This window comes from Aedes aegypti, chromosome 1 (genome assembly GCF_002204515.2).
Source record: "Aedes aegypti strain LVP_AGWG chromosome 1, AaegL5.0 Primary Assembly, whole genome shotgun sequence".
Taxonomy (NCBI): domain Eukaryota; kingdom Metazoa; phylum Arthropoda; class Insecta; order Diptera; family Culicidae; genus Aedes; species Aedes aegypti.
This window is the reverse complement of record NC_035107.1, coordinates 232989894-232995666: the sequence shown is the minus strand read 5'-3', so window position 1 is coordinate 232995666 and position 5773 is coordinate 232989894. Positions and strand designations below refer to the sequence as shown.

Below are 5773 nucleotides of genomic sequence, written 5' to 3'. Positions count from 1 at the left end.
ACATCAATCCAAATCCAATCCAAATCCCAAATCCAAATCCAATCCAATCAATCCAATCCAAATCCAATCCAAATCCAATCCAAATCCAATCCAAATCCAATCCAAATCCAATCCAATCCATCCAAATCCAAAATCCAATCCAAATCCAATCCAATCCAATCCAATCCAAATCCAATCCAAACCCATCCAATCCAAATCCAATCCAAAAATCCATCTCCAAATCCAAATCCAATCCAAATATTCTCCTTCTCTAGTAAACGCTAACAGTTGGCGCCTGCGGCAAAAAGTACAGATAACAACCTTTTGAACATTCAATTTCTCTCACTGGCTGCCGAGCGGCGACACTGATGTTTGTATTTCACTCACTGATCGCGCTAGAGCATACACTGAAATGAATTTTATTATAGAAACTACTGAATCCATGGTAAAATTAAGAAAAGCACCAACGATTTTCAACCGACTACATACATTAATCTGTTAACTCTACCAAAACATAGTCAACATCACTACACAAGAAAATTTCTTCTGTTGATTTAACCAGAGTTGTAGTATTTTTGATAAGAAACATTCTTGATTTGAGAAGTTTAGCATCATACATTTGACCACACTGTGTTGTACGGTGGGTGTCACGGATTGAAATACAATGCTTTGTAGTGGATGCTACTATGGACATAGTCAAATTTACTGCACTGCTCAGTGATTTTCACCAGATTATAGTAAACTTAACAGATTTTTGTAGTCGGTTGAAAATCGTTGGTGCAGTTCTTAATTCTACCATGGATTCGGTCGATTATACAACAAAATTTGTTTGCATGTAGTTTCGCTTTCCTCTTTGCCCTTTTGGCAAAGAGCTGCAAAGAGACATCAAACAGTAACTTGTTTGAGAGGCTCTCTTCGTTTACTTTCTCTTTGATCAATAATTGAGTCACATTAACCTCTTCTGTTGCATTTTTTTCTATGAAACGCTAGTCAAGGAAATTGCCTTTCGATCAGTAGTGAAAAACTTCCCAAAAGCTTTAGTATTTCACTGTTATAATCGAAAGAGAGCGAGAGAGGAGAGAATCTCTCATTTGTACATAGGTCCTTTAGTAATGTTTCGCGAGAGTTGTCTGGAAATGCTCTTCCCTGAACTGAGAAATGGGAAAAAATGGTCTCCCTCGAACTGGGAGAAAGGGGAAAAACAATCTCTTTATCTTTAGAGCACTGAGGTTGTAAATACAAACTCTTCACAACTGTGGGAATGAAATTAAGCAAGCACAAACTCTTCATCCCGCAGAGTACGGACGCTCAGTTTGTGTGTGGGTAACATCGGTAAAATCGCTTCTCTTTTGTAGTTTATCGTTGAAAGGGGAAGAAAGAGGTTGAATCAAGAGCAAGGAAGAAGCCTGGAAATCATTGATCGGAATGACCTTGGGATAAGGTGCATAAATTTTGAGAAAAGTCGATTTTCGGTGCACTTAATTTTCAAATTCTTCCCGAGCTGACAATACCTACATTGCACACGTTAAGGCTGTGATATTCACCGGGGCACCTCGCAGCGCTCCGCACAGAAAACTTTTATTAATAATTTTATTTTCTTTATTCATTATTATTAATTTTTATTACACCAAACAGTTGAAACTTCTAATAACATGTATGGACAATGACACGCTTTGTTACAGAGATAAAATAATAAGCATAAATATACTTTTTTGTTTATGCAAAATGTAGATTTTTTCCATTATGTGATTTTTATCGCTTTTTGCCATGTGTGTGAGTGTGTATTTTCTCGTAGCTCTTTGCTCTAGTTTCGCTCAATGTTGTTCTAGTTTACATTTTCCTCAGCATTTTATTTTTCTCTGTTAAGGTTTTCGTATTTTTCGTGTGTTGCTCGTTTGATCTTAAGATTTTATCTGCTGTTTCTTCTTTTTCGTGTTGCATTTGATCTCTCGTGTTTTATTTTTCTCGTTATTAGCTCATATCTGCTCGTTCCTCTCTGCATGTTCAGCTCATTTGCTGTTGTTTTTTGTTGTTCTTCTCCTTGAAACGGTTTTATAATGTGCGTCAACCACTTGTTAGGTATGTTTTAGTGTTTTTATTTTGGGATTTATGTTTAATTTTTCCTCTAGAAATCGACCATTATATTACAGTTTCTTTTTTACAATTTTTCTGTAGGTTTCTTTTGGTTTAAATTTTAGCTTGTTTTGTGTGAGTAGTTTTTCTCGCTTGTTTTTTTGGGTTTTCCCTTAAATTTTATTCATAATTTTGATAGAAATTTTGAGAAAAAATATTCTCAAACGTAAGTGTCGTATTTTCATGCGTTTTATATATATTGTTTAAACGTTTCATTGTTCAACAAAATCTTCTTTTCGTGCTGACTGATTTCGGTTTGTTTTGCTTTTGCTTAACTCCCACGTAATGTTCGCTCAAAATTTATTTTTTATTCTAGCATTCAGTTTTAGTCGTAGTTTTCTTCTTGGGTTTCTGGTTTATACTTTACAATAAGACCTTTCACTTAAATTATCAATAGAAACGAAAATGTCATTTCAAAACATAAGATATTATTTGTTTGCTTTTTGTACGTTTTCCCATACTGCCATAATTATCAGACAATTTGTTCTCTTCGTTTTTTGCTCTATAAAAACTTTTAGTCGTTTTAAGTTTTTTGGATTTCGCTTAAAATTAACAGGTCCCGGTCACTGGTTTCCCATCCCAGCGTGGGACTAATGGTATCCGAAATGTCTCCGCATAGTTTTACAGCTTTCGATCGCTTGACAAGTTTGCTACTTTATGAAAACTGATCCTTATTATGGTTGTCTGTTGGTTTCACTTTCGTCTCGTTTCAAACTATAAATATCACTCAGAATATATATAGAAATATTCGATTTGACGTTACTCCATTTTCTCAACAATGAGAAGAGGGTACAGATTGTGCACTGAGCTGCCATCGAGTCGAACGCCGCTCGGAAACGTTGCCTTTGGTAATTTCATGAATTGGTTATCGACCGAGTAGGGTTTGATTTATGTACAATGATTAAAATAGTTTTATTTTAGATGGATTGTGTGCCTTAATGTACGGTTCATGTTTTATATTTTTTGTCATAAACTAAGATAGTTTTGCCAAAGTTTTCACAATTTATTTTATCTAAAAATTTCTTCTATACCTGGTGTGCCTCAATATGATACTCTTATGTAGGATTTAGGTGGCGCTTCGAAAAGCTTTTATACACCAACGATTACAAAATATCGATACAAAAATACTCTTTTTCCATCGTACTTGTATTTTTATCGTCAGCGATAGTGCTTCGGCTATTTTGTTTTTACATAGTCTTGCTTTCTTCGGCTTTACATACTAAATCGGTTTTTAAATTCAAAAGGCTGTGCACGTTTCCAGGGCGTTCGAAGTTCACGAAAGGCTGCCAGCAACACAATTATTAACTCTTCCAAACGAATGTGGTGTCCATGTTGGATTTTAATTTTTTTGTCTCGCCTTTCTCGTTTTCCGTTTATTTGCTGCTGCCTGAAGTGATTTTACTTCAAAGTAATTCTTTTTGCGCGCAATCATTTTTCGCTAGATTTTGGTTTTGTTTTGGGGTCTAAAATGTCTCGCTTTTCTCCACGATGTTCTCGAGATTTCGCTTTAGCTTTATTTTACTACCTTTTTCCACGACTATCAACCAAAATGAACTCATAAATTGATGGTTTTGTTTTGCTCTGAATGATTTTTTTTCTTTCTGTTGCATTGTTTTTGTGGCCTGACTATTTTTTGTTTTTGTTATTTTCTTCTTTTGTTTTTTTTTTTTCAAAATGCGCTTCTTCGAAAATTTCCAAAAACATAATTTCAATTTCGCTCCTTCTATCGGATTTTGATCTTGTCTTGATGTTGATGTTGCTGTTGATGTTCCTCTCTTCTTTCTAAATATTTCTGCATATTTTCTTGTTCTTCACTTTGAAAAAATAACTCCTTCAAAAGATATTTTTTGTTCTTAACAAAAACAGTGACAATAAAACTCAATCAATACACATTAACAAAGAACAACCGAACTCGTAAATTTGATTTCAACGTAACGTAATTTTCTCAAAACACACTTTCATCGATGAAATTATGTGTTTTTGACCGAAACTTGCCTCCGAAACTGCCGATGTTAAGTTGTGTCGAAAGGGATTTCTTTCTCATTGTTGCCAGTTTGTTACCGTATCTGCTATTGCTGATATATCAAGTTTTTTACCAAAAAATTAAAAACCGTCCGAGAGTTACTGCTGATATATAATGCTGTGGTTGTGAGATTGTTCAATTTTGACTCCGGGTTTTGTTGCCTGAAATGCGGCCGCACTATTGTAATCCTGTCTATTGTCAGTATTGAGTAGGTCAAACACCAAAGAGTGGTATTGAACTTTTGCCGTGGGTAGCGCCGTGATGAGTTTGGTTGTGGTAAGCTTGTTTGGGTGAACAGAGTTTGAAAGGAAACAAGTAACTGTGCTCGATCTTTGAAAGGTGGAACAATCGCATCGTAAAAACGTGAATACCGTAGCTATTTGGTTCTTTTTAAAGTTGACAAATTTCTGAAGAACTAAACCTATAAACAGCATCCTATTGAAATCTTACCATCGAAGCCCCCTGATCATTGTTCTATGTCAATACTCTGAGTACTACAGAAACTGCCGGTAAAGGCAAGGTTTGGAATCCCCTAACTGTTTAGGGATACCTGTAAAATAGAACGTCCGAAAGGAGCTTCTTCGCTTGATAGAAGGCTACCTTGCCGGAAATGTTTGCAAAACGACTCAAACAAAACCTTTGAGACGCCTCAATAAGGAAATTTGTATGCTCTTCTAATTTTGCAACTACACGTTGCAATAATTGATACTCTTGAATGCCTTAAGGTGAAACAGTTTGGAATCAATTTCTATGATTGCACTGAAACTTCAAAGGCACAAATCTCGCTAAGGAAGCATCCAGCAACAGTGAACTTTTTATTCTAGCTTTGTGCACTAGCAGAAAGCTTAAAATAAGAATATTAGAAACATTTGCCAACTATTTCGCCAGTTTAGTGCCTTTGAAAACGCGAGTAGGTGCACTAGTCTGCCATTGTGACGGCCATCTTTGGATTCTGAGATGTTTCACCTTAAGCAGGATTTCAAGACAAAAGATTAAGTATAAAAAACCTAAAACTCTTTCATAATAAAAAAATTGCTTTCTTACTTGAAGAAATCATCGGAAAACCATGTGGATTTGAAATTCTAAAACAACTGAATTCAATCGCGAATTTCGACAAGCTCTTGACAAATTTAGCTATTTTCTAAGTATTTAAAGCAAAAAACAAAGATTACTGCTAGGTATACAGAATTACGGAAAAGCAAAATGTCAGAAGGCATTCCGAGTTTTGAGCTAAATCAAATTAATTATTCGATTGTTCTCTGCAGATACAAAAATTCATCCGAAATGCTAACATACAAAAATGAAGAATAGTTCCTGTAAATTTAGGTTGAGAATTGCTCAACTGGCATCACTGCTATGATCATCCACAACTCAGAAAAAAACGAAAATTTCTTCCAAAACTAGAATTTTTCAGTTCCTTAGTACCTTATTTTAACTAAAGTTCTAATTAACAGCTTATCGTTTTCTGAATAAGTTTGATTCAAATTCTGAATAGTAATCTTATAAAGTGTCCGCTATGCGCACGCCATCTTTATTTCAAATTCTGTGCAATCGAGCACTTTGAGTTTGGATGTCACTTTGGGCAAGCGATGATCAAAAGTGGCCAAAATTTTGCAGAGCACAGTCCCTAGAATCGTT

The 5773-nt window shown here is 35.2% G+C and overlaps 2 long non-coding RNA genes across 2 annotated transcripts; one reads left to right on the top strand and one right to left on the bottom strand.

Annotated features, from left to right (window-relative positions):
- Positions 1 to 1878: 1878 nt before the first annotated feature.
- Positions 1879 to 5156, bottom strand: LOC110674028. Its single transcript, XR_002498586.1, has 2 exons — positions 5102 to 5156; positions 1879 to 4854 (listed from the first exon to the last, which is right to left on the bottom strand). It is a non-coding gene; the product is annotated as an uncharacterized LOC110674028 (long non-coding RNA).
- LOC110674027 lies at positions 4779 to 5276 on the top strand. Its single transcript, XR_002498585.1, has 2 exons — positions 4779 to 4860; positions 5108 to 5276. It is a non-coding gene; the product is annotated as an uncharacterized LOC110674027 (long non-coding RNA).
- Positions 5277 to 5773: the final 497 nt, after the last annotated feature.